The 12,500-nt window shown below is 46.0% G+C and overlaps 1 protein-coding gene and 1 pseudogene across 1 annotated transcript in view; one reads left to right on the forward strand and one right to left on the reverse strand.

Moving 5' to 3' along the window:
* The window catches only part of LOC115124437 (pyruvate carboxylase, mitochondrial-like), a 671,386-nt gene that overhangs the window by 185,291 nt on the left and 473,595 nt on the right, over window positions 1–12,500 (reverse strand). The window lies entirely within an intron of this gene.
* Window positions 1–12,500, forward strand: part of LOC115123827 (leucine-rich repeat and fibronectin type-III domain-containing protein 2-like) — a 98,543-nt pseudogene that overhangs the window by 51,299 nt on the left and 34,744 nt on the right.

The following is a 12,500-nucleotide window of genomic DNA, read 5'->3' on the forward strand; positions in this document are numbered from 1 at the left end:
GATACACACACAGTCTGGATACACACAGTCTGGTTACACACAGTCTGGTTACACACACAGTCTGGATACACACACACAGTCTGGATACACACACAGTCTGGATACACACAGTCTGGATACACACACAGTCTGGATACACACAGTCTGGATACACACAGTCTGGATACACACAGTCTGGATACACACAGTCTGGTTACACACAGTCTGGATACACACAGTCTGGTTACACACAGTCTGGATACACACAGTCTGGTTACAGTACACACAGTCTGGTTACACAGGATACACACAGTCTGGTTACACACACAGTCTGGATACACACACAGTCTGGATACACACAGTCTGGATACACACAGTCTGGTTACACACAGTCTGGATACACACAGTCTGGTTACACACAGTCTGGATACACACAGTCTGGTTACAGTACACACAGTCTGGTTACACAGGATACACACAGTCTGGTTACACACACAGTCTGGTTACACACACAGTCTGGATACACACACAGTCTGGTTACAGTACACACACAGTCTGGGTACACAAACAGTCTGGTTACACACACACAGTCTGGATACACACACACAGTCTGGATACACACACAGTCTGGATACACACACAGTCTGGTTACACACACACAGTATGGATACACACACAGTATGGATACACACACACAGTCTGGTTACACACACAGTCTGGATACACACACAGTCTGGTTACAGTACACACACAGTCTGGGTACACACACAGTCTGGTTACACACACACAGTCTGGATACACACACAGTCTGGTTACACACACAGTCTGGATACACACACAGTCTGGTTACAGTACACACACAGTCTGGGTACACACACAGTCTGGATACACACACAGTCTGGGTACACACACAGTCTGGTTACACACACACAGTCTGGATACACACACAGTCTGGATACACACACACAGTCTGGATACACACACAGTCTGGATACACACAGTCTGGTTACACACAGTCTGGTTACACACACAGTCTGGTTACACACTGTCTGGATACACACAGTCTGGATACACACAGTCTGGTTACACACAGTCTGGATACACACAGTCTGGATACACACAGTCTGGATACACACACAGTCTGGTTACACACACAGTCTGGATACACACAGTCTGGTTACACACAGTCTGGTTACACACACAGTCTGGTTACACACACAGTCTGGATACACACAGTCTGGATACACACAGTCTGGATACACACAGTCTGGATACACACACAGTCTGGATACACACAGTCTGGATAGACACACAGTCTGGTTACACACAGTCTGGTTACACACACAGTCTGGTTACACACAGTCTGGTTACACAGGATACACACAGTCTGGTTACACACACAGTCTGGTTACACACAGTCTGGTTACACACAGTCTGGTTACACAGGATACACACAGTCTGGTTACACACACAGTCTGGATACACACAGTCTGGGTACACACACAGTCTGGTTACACACACACAGTCTGGTTACACACAGTCTGGTTACACACAGTCTGGTTACACACACAGTCTGGTTACACACAGTCTGGTTACACACACAGTCTGGATACACACACAGTCTGGATACACACAGTCTGGATACACACAGTTTGGTTACACACACACAGTCTGGATACACACACAGTCTGGTTACACACACAGTCTGGTTACACACAGTCTGGTTACACACACAGTCTGGTTACACACACAGTCTGGTTACACACAGTCTGGTTACACAGGATACACACAGTCTGGTTACACACAGTCTGGATACACACAGTCTGGATACACACACACAGTCTGGTTACACACACAGTCTGGATACACACACAGTCTGGTTACACACACAGTCTGGATACACACACAGTCTGGTTACACACACAGTCTGGTTACAGACAGTCTGGTTACACAGGATACACACAGTCTGGTTACACACAGTCTGGATACACACAGTCTGGTTACACACACAGTCTGGATACACACACAGTCTGGTTACACACACAGTCTGGTTACACACACAGTCTGGATACACACACAGTCTGGTTACACACACAGTCTGGATACACACACAGTCTGGTTACACACAGTCTGGTTACACACACACAGTCTGGTTACACACACAGTCTGGTTACACACACACAGTCTGGATACACACACAGTCTGGTTACACACACAGTCTGGTCACACACACAGTCTGGTTACACACAGTCTGGTTACACACACAGTCTGGATACACACACAGTCTGGTTACACACACAGTCTGGTTACACACACAGTCTGGATACACACACAGTCTGGTTACACACACAGTCTGGATACACACACAGTCTGGTTACACACAGTCTGGTTACACACACACAGTCTGGTTACACACACAGTCTGGTTACACACACACAGTCTGGATACACACACAGTCTGGTTACACACACAGTCTGGTCACACACACAGTCTGGTTACACACAGTCTGGTTACACACACAGTCTGGCTACACACACAGTCTGGATACACACACAGTCTGGTTACACACACACAGTCTGGATACACACACAGTCTGGTTACACACACAGTCTGGTCACACACACAGTCTGGTTACACACAGTCTGGTTACACACAGTCTGGTTACACACAGTCTGGTTACACACAGTCTGGATACACACAGTCTGGATACACACACAGTCTGGATACACACAGTCTGGATACACACACAGTCTGGATACACACAGTCTGGATACACACACAGTCTGGTTACACACAGTCTGGTTACACACACAGTCTGGATACACACACAGTCTGGATACACACAGTCTGGATACACACACAGTCTGGATACACACAGTCTGGATACACACACAGTCTGGATACACACAGTCTGGATACACACACAGTCTGGATACACACACAGTCTGGATACACACACAGTCTGGATACACACACAGTCTGGATACACACACAGTCTGGATACACACAGTCTGGTTACACACACAGTCTGGATACACACAGTCTGGTGACACACAGTCTGGATACACACAGTCTGGTTACACACAGTCTGGTTACACACAGTCTGGTTACACACACAGTCTGGTTACACAGGATACACACAGTCTGGATACACACAGTCTGGATACACACAGTCTGGATACACACACAGTCTGGTTACACACAGTCTGGTTACACACAGTCTGGTTACACACACAGTCTGGTTACACACACAGTCTGGATACACACAGTCTGGATACACACAGTCTGGATACACACACAGTCTGGTTACACACACACAGTCTGGATACACACAGTCTGGTTACACACACACAGTCTGGATACACACACACAGTCTGGATACACACACAGTCTGGATACACACACAGTCTGGATACACACAGTCTGGTTACACACAGTCTGGGTACACACACAGTCTGGATACACACACACAGTCTGGATACACACACAGTCTGGATACACACACAGTCTGGATACACACACAGTCTGGATACACACAGTCTGGTTACACACACAGTCTGGATACACACACAGTCTGGATACACACAGTCTGGTGACACACAGTCTGGATACACACAGTCTGGTTACACACAGTCTGGTTACACACAGTCTGGTTACACACACAGTCTGGTTACACAGGATACACACAGTCTGGATACACACAGTCTGGATACACACAGTCTGGATACACACACAGTCTGGTTACACACAGTCTGGTTACACACAGTCTGGTTGCACACACAGTCTGGTTACACACACAGTCGGGATACACACAGTCTGGATACACACAGTCTGGATACACACACAGTCTGGTTACACACACACAGTCTGGATACACACAGTCTGGGTACACACAGTCTGGGTACACACACAGTCTGGTTACACACACACAGTCTGGATACACACACACAGTCTGGATACACACACAGTCTGGATACACACACAGTCTGGATACACACAGTCTGGTTACACACAGTCTGGGTACACACACAGTCTGGATACACACACACAGTCTGGATACACACACAGTCTGGATACACACATTCTGGTTACACACAGTCTGGTTACACACACAGTCTGGTTACACACACAGTCTGGATACACACAGTCTGGATACACACAGTCTGGATACACACACAGTCTGGTTACACACAGTCTGGTTACACACACAGTCTGGATACACACACAGTCTGTATACACACAGTCTGGTTACACACAGTCTGGATACACACAGTCTGGATACATACAGTCTGGATACACACACAGTCTGGATACAAACAGTCTGGTTACACACAGTCCGGATACACACACAGTCTGGTTACACACACAGTCTGGTTACACACACACAGTCTGGATACACACACAGTCTGGTTACACACACAGTCTGGTTACACACACAGTCTGGATACACACAGTCTGGTTACACACAGTCTGGATACACACAGTCTGGATACACACAGTCTGGTTACACACAGTCTGGTTACACACACAGTCTGGATACACACACAGTCTGGATACACACACAGTCTGGTTACACACACAGTCTGGTTACACACACAGTCTGGATACACACAGTCTGGTTACACACAGTCTGGATACACACACAGTCTGGATACACACACAGTCTGGTTACACACAGTCTGGTTACACACACAGTCTGGATACACACAGTCTGGATACACACAGTCTGGTTACACACAGTCTGGATACACACAGTCTGGATACACACAGTCTGGTTACACACACAGTCTGGATACACACAGTCTGGTTACACACACAGTCTGGATACACACAGTCTGGTTACACACACAGTCTGGATACACACAGTCTGGATACACAGGATACACACAGTCTGGTTACACAGTCTGGCTACACACAGTCTGGTTACACACAGTCTGGTTACACACAGTCTGGATACACACAGTCTGGATGCACAGGATACACACAGTCTGGTTACACACACAGTCTTGTTGAAGTCAGAAGTTTACAAACACTTAGGTATGTCAAGGCCTACCTTCAAACTCAGTGCCTCTTTGCTTGACATCATGGATAAATCAAAAGAAATCAACCAAGTCCTCAAAAACAAAATTGTAGACCTCCACAAGTATGGTTCATCCTTGGGAGCAATTTCCAAATGCCTGAAGGTTCCACATTCATCAGTACAAACAATAGTACGCAAGTATAAACACCATGTGACCATGCAGCCATCATACCACTCAGGAAGGAGACTCGTTCTGTCTCCTAGAGATGAACGTACTTTGGTGAGAAAAGTGCAAATCAATCCCAGAACCTCAGCAAAGGACGTTGTGAAGATGCTGGAGGAAACAGGTACAAAATTATCTATATCCACAGTAAAATGAGTCCTATATCGACATAACCCGAAAGGCCTCTCAGCAAGGAAGAAGCCACTGCTCCAAAACCGCCATAAAAAAGCCAGACTAGGGTTTGCAAATGCACATGGGGACAAAGATGGTACTTTTTGGAGAAATGTCCTCGGGTCTGATGAAACAAAAATAGAACTGTTTGGCCATAATGACCATTATTATGTTTGGAGGAAAAAGGGGGAGGCTTGCAAGCCGAAGAACACCATCCCAACCGTGAAGCACAGGGGTTGGCAGCATTATGTTTTGGGGGTGCTTTGCTGCAGGAGGGACTGGTGCACTTCACAAAATAGATGGCATCATGAGGATGGAAAATTATCTGGATATATTTAGAAGCAACATCTCAAGACATCAGTCAGGAAGTTAAAGCTTGGTCGCAAATGGGTCTTCAAATGGACAATGACCCCAAGCATACTTCCAAAGTTGTGGCAAAATGGCTTAAGGACAACAAAGTCAAGGTATAGGAGTGGCCATCACAAAGCCCTGACCTCAATCCTGTAGACAATTTGTGGGCAGAACTGAAAAACTGAAAAAAGCGTGTGCGAGCAAGGAGGCCTACAAAACCTGACTCAGTTACACCAGCTCTGTCAGGAGGCCCACAAACCTGACTCAGTTACACCAGCTCTGTCAGGAGGAATGGGACAAAATTAACCCAATTTTTTGGTGGGAAGCTTTGACCCAAGTTAAACAATTTAAAGGCAATGCTACCAAATACTAATAAAAACTGAGTGTATGTACACTTCTGACCCACTGGCAATGTGATGAAAGAATTAAAAGCTGAAATAAATAATTCTCTCTACTTATATTCTGACATTTCACATTCTTAAAATAACGTGGTGATCCTAACTGACCTAAGACGGGGAATTGTTACTAGGATTTAAATGTCAGGAATTGTGAAAAACTGAATTGAAATGTAGTTGGCTAAGGTGTATGTAAACTTCGGACTTCAACTGTAGGCACAGACACAAATACACTCCTATATAATAATATCCAAACAACGTGCAAAATTAATTAAACAGTTAAACAGTTAAATTCATCTGTAACAGTTCAAAATTAATCTGTAACTTTTCTCTCCCCCCCCTTCTCTCTCTGTCTTTCTCTCTCGGTCTCTGTTTCTTTCTCTCTCTGTCTCTGTTTCTTTCTCTCTCTGTCTCTCTCTCTCTCTGTTTCTCTGTGTCTCTCTGTCTCACTCTCTTGCTCTCTCTCTCTCTCTCTCTCTCTCTCTGTCTCTCTCACTCTCTTAGGTCTGCGGATAATTCTCAATATTACCATGCCAGACCCCCACCCCACCACCCCACCCGAAGACGACACCCATCACCCCACACACACCTACACCCACAGAGAAGGACAGAACATTCTATCCTCTCCTCCGTCCATCCCTCCATCACTCCTTCAATCACACTTCAGAATGACAGTGAAAGACTTCCCCAATCCCTTCCTCGATCATTCTCCTCGCATCTCAATCTGTGTTCCCCGGAAACCCCTCCCAACCCTACCCTTCCCTCACATCTCATTCGCTGTGTTTGCCCATCTCCTGCTTTTCCGGCCCTCCATTGGCTGACACTGGTCACATGCTGCTGCCTGTTGCCCTCTCTGATTGGTGCAGGGGAGATGTGGGACGTGGCTGCGGTGTGTCCATTCCACTGCGTCTGTCGGAACCTGTCAGACTCTCTGAGCACGCTCTGTGCAGATAAAGGCCTCCTATTCGTTCCACCGAATGTCGATCGGCGAACTGTCGAGCTCCGATTGGCTGATAACTACATCACGGAAGTAGGTGGGTCGGACTTTGCCAACATGACCGGATTGGTTGATTTGACTCTGTCCCGGAACACTATCCACTCCATCCGACCAATGGCGTTCTCCGATCTAGAGAGTTTGCGAAGTTTGCATTTGGACGGTAACCGCTTGACGACGCTGGGGCCGAGAGACCTTGTGGGAATGGTTAATCTACAGCACCTCATCGTCAACGGTAACCAGCTGACGAGGGTGTCGGCAGAAGCATTCGATGATTTCCTGCTGACGCTGGAGGACCTGGATATCTCATACAACAACCTCCGAAGGTCAGTATATTCCTTCTGTTCTGGTCAGTGTCCCAGCTTCTGTTCTGGTCAGTGTCCCAGCTTCTGTTCTGGTCAGTTTCCCAGCTTCTGTTCTGGTCAGTGTCCCAGTTTCTGTTCTGGTCAGTGTCCCAGTTTCTGTTCTGGTCAGTGTCCCAGCTTCTGTTCTGGTCAGTGTCCCAGCTTCTGTTCTGGTCAGTGTCCAAGGTTCTGTTCTGGTCAGTGTCCCAGCTTCTGTTCTGGTCAGTGTTCCAGCTTCTGTTCTGGTCAGTGTCCCAGGTTCTGTTCTGGTCAGTGTCCCAGCTTCTGTTCTGGTCAGTGTCCCAGCTTCTGTTTTGGTCAGTGTCCCAGCTTCTGTTCTGGTCAGTGTCCCAGCTTCTGTTCTGGTCAGTGTCCCAGCTTCTGTTCTGGTCAGTGTCCCAGCTTCTGTTCTGGTCAGTGTCCCAGCTTCTGTTCTGGTCAGTTTCCCAGCTTCTGTTCTGGTCAGTGTCCCAGCTTCTGTTCTGGTCAGTGTCCCAGCTTCTGTTCTGGTCAGTTTCCCAGCTTCTGTTCTGGTCAGTGTCCCAGCTTCTGTTCTGGTCAGTGTCCCACCTTCTGGTCTGGTCAGTTTCCCAGCTTCTGCTCTGGTCAGTGTCCCACCTTCTGTTCTGGTCAGTTTCCTAGCTCTCCCAGTTTCCCAGGTCAAATCAATGCATATAAACTGCTACGAAACAATCTCTGTGTTGTGGCTTGTTGAACCCTCAGTAGTGTGTTGTGGCTTGTTGAACCTCCATTAGTGTGTTGTGGCTTGTTGAACCTTCATTAGTGTGTTGTGGCTTGTTGAACCTCCATTAGTGTGTTGTGGCTTGTTGAAGCTTCATTAGTGTGTTGTGGCTTGTTGAACCTCCATTAGTGTGTTCTGAAGATTATCTCAGGACCTGACCAGTCTCCACATGTTAATAACAGTCTCAGGATGTGACCAGTCTCCACATGTTAATACCAGTCTCAGGATGTGACCAGTCTCCACACGTTAATAACAGTCTCAGGATGTGACCAGTCTCCACATGTTAATACCAGTCTCAGGATGTGACCAGTCTCCACACGTTAATACCAGTCTCAGGATGTGACCTGTCTCCACATGTTAATACCAGTCTCAGGATGTAACCAGTCTCCACATGTTAATACCAGTCTCAGTCTCCACATGTTAATACCAGTCTCCACATGTTAATACCAGTCTCAGGATGTGACCAGTCTCCACATGTTAATACCAGTCTCAGGATGTGACCAGTCTCCACATGTTAATACCAGTCTCAGGATGTGACCAGTCTCCACATGTTAATACCAGTCTCCACATGTTAATACCAGTCTCAGTCTCCACATGTTAATACCAGTCTCAGTCTCCACATGTTAATACCAGTCTCCACATGTTAATACCAGTCTCAGTCTCCACATGTTAATACCAGTCTCAGTCTCCACATGTTAATACCAGTCTCAGGATGTGACCAGTCTCCACATGTTAATACCAGTCTCCACATGTTAATACCAGTCTCAGGATGTGACCAGTCTCCACAGGTTAATACCAGTCTCAGGATGTGACCAGTCTCCACATGTTAATACCAGTCTCAGGATGTAACCAGTCTCCACATGTTAATACCAGTCTCAGTCTCCACATGTTGATACCAGTCTCCACATGTTAATACCAGTCTCAGGATGTGACCAGTCTCCACATGTTAATACCAGTCTCAGGATGTAACCAGTCTCCACACGTTAATACCAGTCTCAGGATGTGACCAGTCTCCACATGTTAATACCAGTCTCCACATGTTAATAACAGTCTCAGGATGTGACCAGTTTCCAAACGTTAATACCAGTCTCCACACGTTAATACCAGTCTCAGTATGTGACCAGTCTCCACACGTTAATACCAGTCTCAGTCTCCACATGTTAATACCAGTCTCAGGATGTGACCAGTCTCCACACGTTAATACCAGTCTCCACATGTTAATACTAGTCTCCACACGTTAATACCAGTCTCCACATGTTAATACTAGTCTCCACATGTTAATACTAGTCTCCACATGTTAATACTAGTCTCCAAATGTTAATACCAGTCTCCACATGTTAATACCAGTCTCAGGATGTGACCAGTCTCAGTCTCCACATGTTAATACCAGTCTCCACACGTTAATACCAGTCTCAGGATGTGACCAGTCTCCACATGTTAATACCAGTCTCAGGATGTGACCAGTCTCCACATGTTAATACCAGTCTCAGGATGTGACCAGTCTCCACATGTTAATACCAGTCTCCACATGTTAATACCAGTCTCAGGATGTGACCAGTCTCCACACGTTAATACCAGTCTCAGGATGTGACCAGTCTCCACACGTTAATATCAGTCTCAGGATCTGACCAGTCTCCACACGTTAATACCAGTCTCCACACGTTAATACCAGTCTCAGGATGTGACCAGTCTCCACACGTTAATACCAGTCTCCACACGTTAATACCAGTCTCCACACGTTAATACCAGTCTCCACATGTTAATACCAGTCTCATGATGTGACCAGTCTCCACACGTTAATACCAGTCTCAGGATGTGACCAGTCTCCACATGTTAATACCAGTCTCCACACATTAATACCAGTCTCAGGATGTGACCAGTCTCCACACGTTAATACCAGTCTCCACACGTTAATACCAGTCTCCACACGTTAATACCAGTCTCCACATGTTAATACCAGTCTCAGGATGTGACCAGTCTCCACATGTTAATATCAGTCTCAGGATGTGACCAGTCTCCACATGTTAATACCAGTCTCAGGATGTGACCAGTCTCCACATGTTAATACCAGTCTCAGAATGTGACCAGTCTCCACATGTTAATACCAGTCTCAGGATGTGACCAGTCTCAGTCTCCACATGTTAATACTAGTCTCCACACGTTAATACCAGTCTCCACACGTTAATACCAGTCTCAGGATGTGACCAGTCTCAGTCTCCACACGTTAATACCAGTCTCCACAAGTTAATACCAGTCTCAGGATGTGACCAGTCTCAGTCTCCACATGTTAATACTAGTCTCCACACGTTAATACCAGTCTCCACACGTTAATACCAGTCTCCACACGTTAATACCAGTCTCCACACGTTAATACCAGTCTCCACACGTTAATACCAGTCTCCACATGTTAATACCAGTCTCAGTCTCCACATGTTAATACCAGTCTCCACACGTTAATACCAGTCTCAGGATGTGACCAGTCTCCACATGTTAATACCAGTCTCCACACGTTAATACCAGTCTCCACACGTTAATACCAGTCTCCACATGTTAATACCAGTCTCAGTCTCCACATGTTAATACCAGTCTCCACACGTTAATACCAGTCTCAGGATGTGACCAGTCTCCACATGTTAATACCAGTCTCCACACGTTAATACCAGTCTCAGGATGTGACCAGTCTCCACATGTTAATACCAGTCTCCACACGTTAATACCAGTCTCAGGATGTGACCAGTCTCCACATGTTAATACCAGTCTCAGTCTCCACATGTTAATACCAGTCTCAGTCTCCACATGTTAATACCAGTCTCAGTCTCCACATGTTAATACCAGTCTCAGGATGTGACCAGTCTCCACACGTTAAATCTCCCAGTTAAAATTCACTACTTTCATTCGTCTGCTTGCTCTGCACTCAAATTTAGCCTTATCGTGTTCTTTTCAGGAAAACCAGGACGACAAGTAGAACTACCAGTAGAAAACAACATAACTGTTATATTTATTTTAAAAAACAAGGTCAGTAGAGCATAAAACCGGATTTTAAAAAAATTAATTTGTAAGAATGCTGTTACCACAGAAATAGTTTGCTCAGTGGAAAATCAATATTCAAGGAGTCAGTGACCACTGTGTGGAGTTTGTGACATTAATATGTGAACTCATTACAGTATTATAGACACTATGTCCTGCGATTTCTAGGTAAACATAAACCCTTACCTTCTAACGACTCTTGTGTGGTTTGTGAGGCCAGAACATGTTTCATGAAAGTCTCAGCTTTTCACAGAAGGGTCATAACAGATTGAAGCTCCAACCGGTCTGACTTTACAGACCTTTTTTTGTGAGAAGAACTGTTTTAGGGATCCGCCTTTGTCGCACAAAAACTGCTTTTGCTCAGGTCCCGTTAATTACACAGACTAATGGTTGATATCAGTGGATGCTGAGGACATAGAGGAATCCAATGCTGTTAACAACCCAGAAGTGTTACTCAAACTAGAGGTCTTCACTGGTCCAGAAAGATGGAACCGTTCCCTAATGGACCCGTGGCATTCCCACCCGACGCATTACAACATATATTATTAAACCCAGAGTCGTTCCCTAATGGACCCGTGGCATTCCCACCCGACGCATTACAACATATATTATTAAACCCAGAGTCGTTCCCTAATGGACCCGTGGCATTCCCACCCGACCCATTACAACATATATTATTAAACCCAGAGTCGTTCCCTAATGGACCCGTGGCATTCCCACCCGACCCATTACAACATATATTATTAAACCCAGAGTCGTTCCCTAATGGACCCGTGGCATTCCCACCCGACCCATTACAACATATATTATTAAACCCAGAGTCGTTCCCTAATGGACCCGTGGCATTCCCACCCGACCCATTACAACATATATTATTAAACCCAGAGTCGTTCCCGAATGGACCCGTGGCATTCCCACCCGACGCATTACAACATATATTATTAAACCCAGAGTCGTTCCCTAATGGACCCGCGGCATTCCCACCCGACGCATTACAACATATATTATTAAACCCAGAGTCGTTCCCTAATGGACCCGTGGCATTCCCACCCGACCCATTACAACATATATTATTAAACCCAGAGTCGTTCCCTAATGGACCCGTGGCATTCCCACCCGACCCATTACAACATATATTATTAAACCCAGAGTCGTTCCCTAATGGACCCGTGGCATTCCCACCCGACACATTACAACATATATTATTAAACCCAGAGTCGTTCCCTAATGGACCCGTGGCATTCCCACCCGACC

The sequence above is a fragment of the Oncorhynchus nerka genome, linkage group LG12 (genome assembly GCF_034236695.1).
Source record: "Oncorhynchus nerka isolate Pitt River linkage group LG12, Oner_Uvic_2.0, whole genome shotgun sequence".
Classification (NCBI taxonomy): Eukaryota; Metazoa; Chordata; class Actinopteri; order Salmoniformes; family Salmonidae; genus Oncorhynchus; species Oncorhynchus nerka.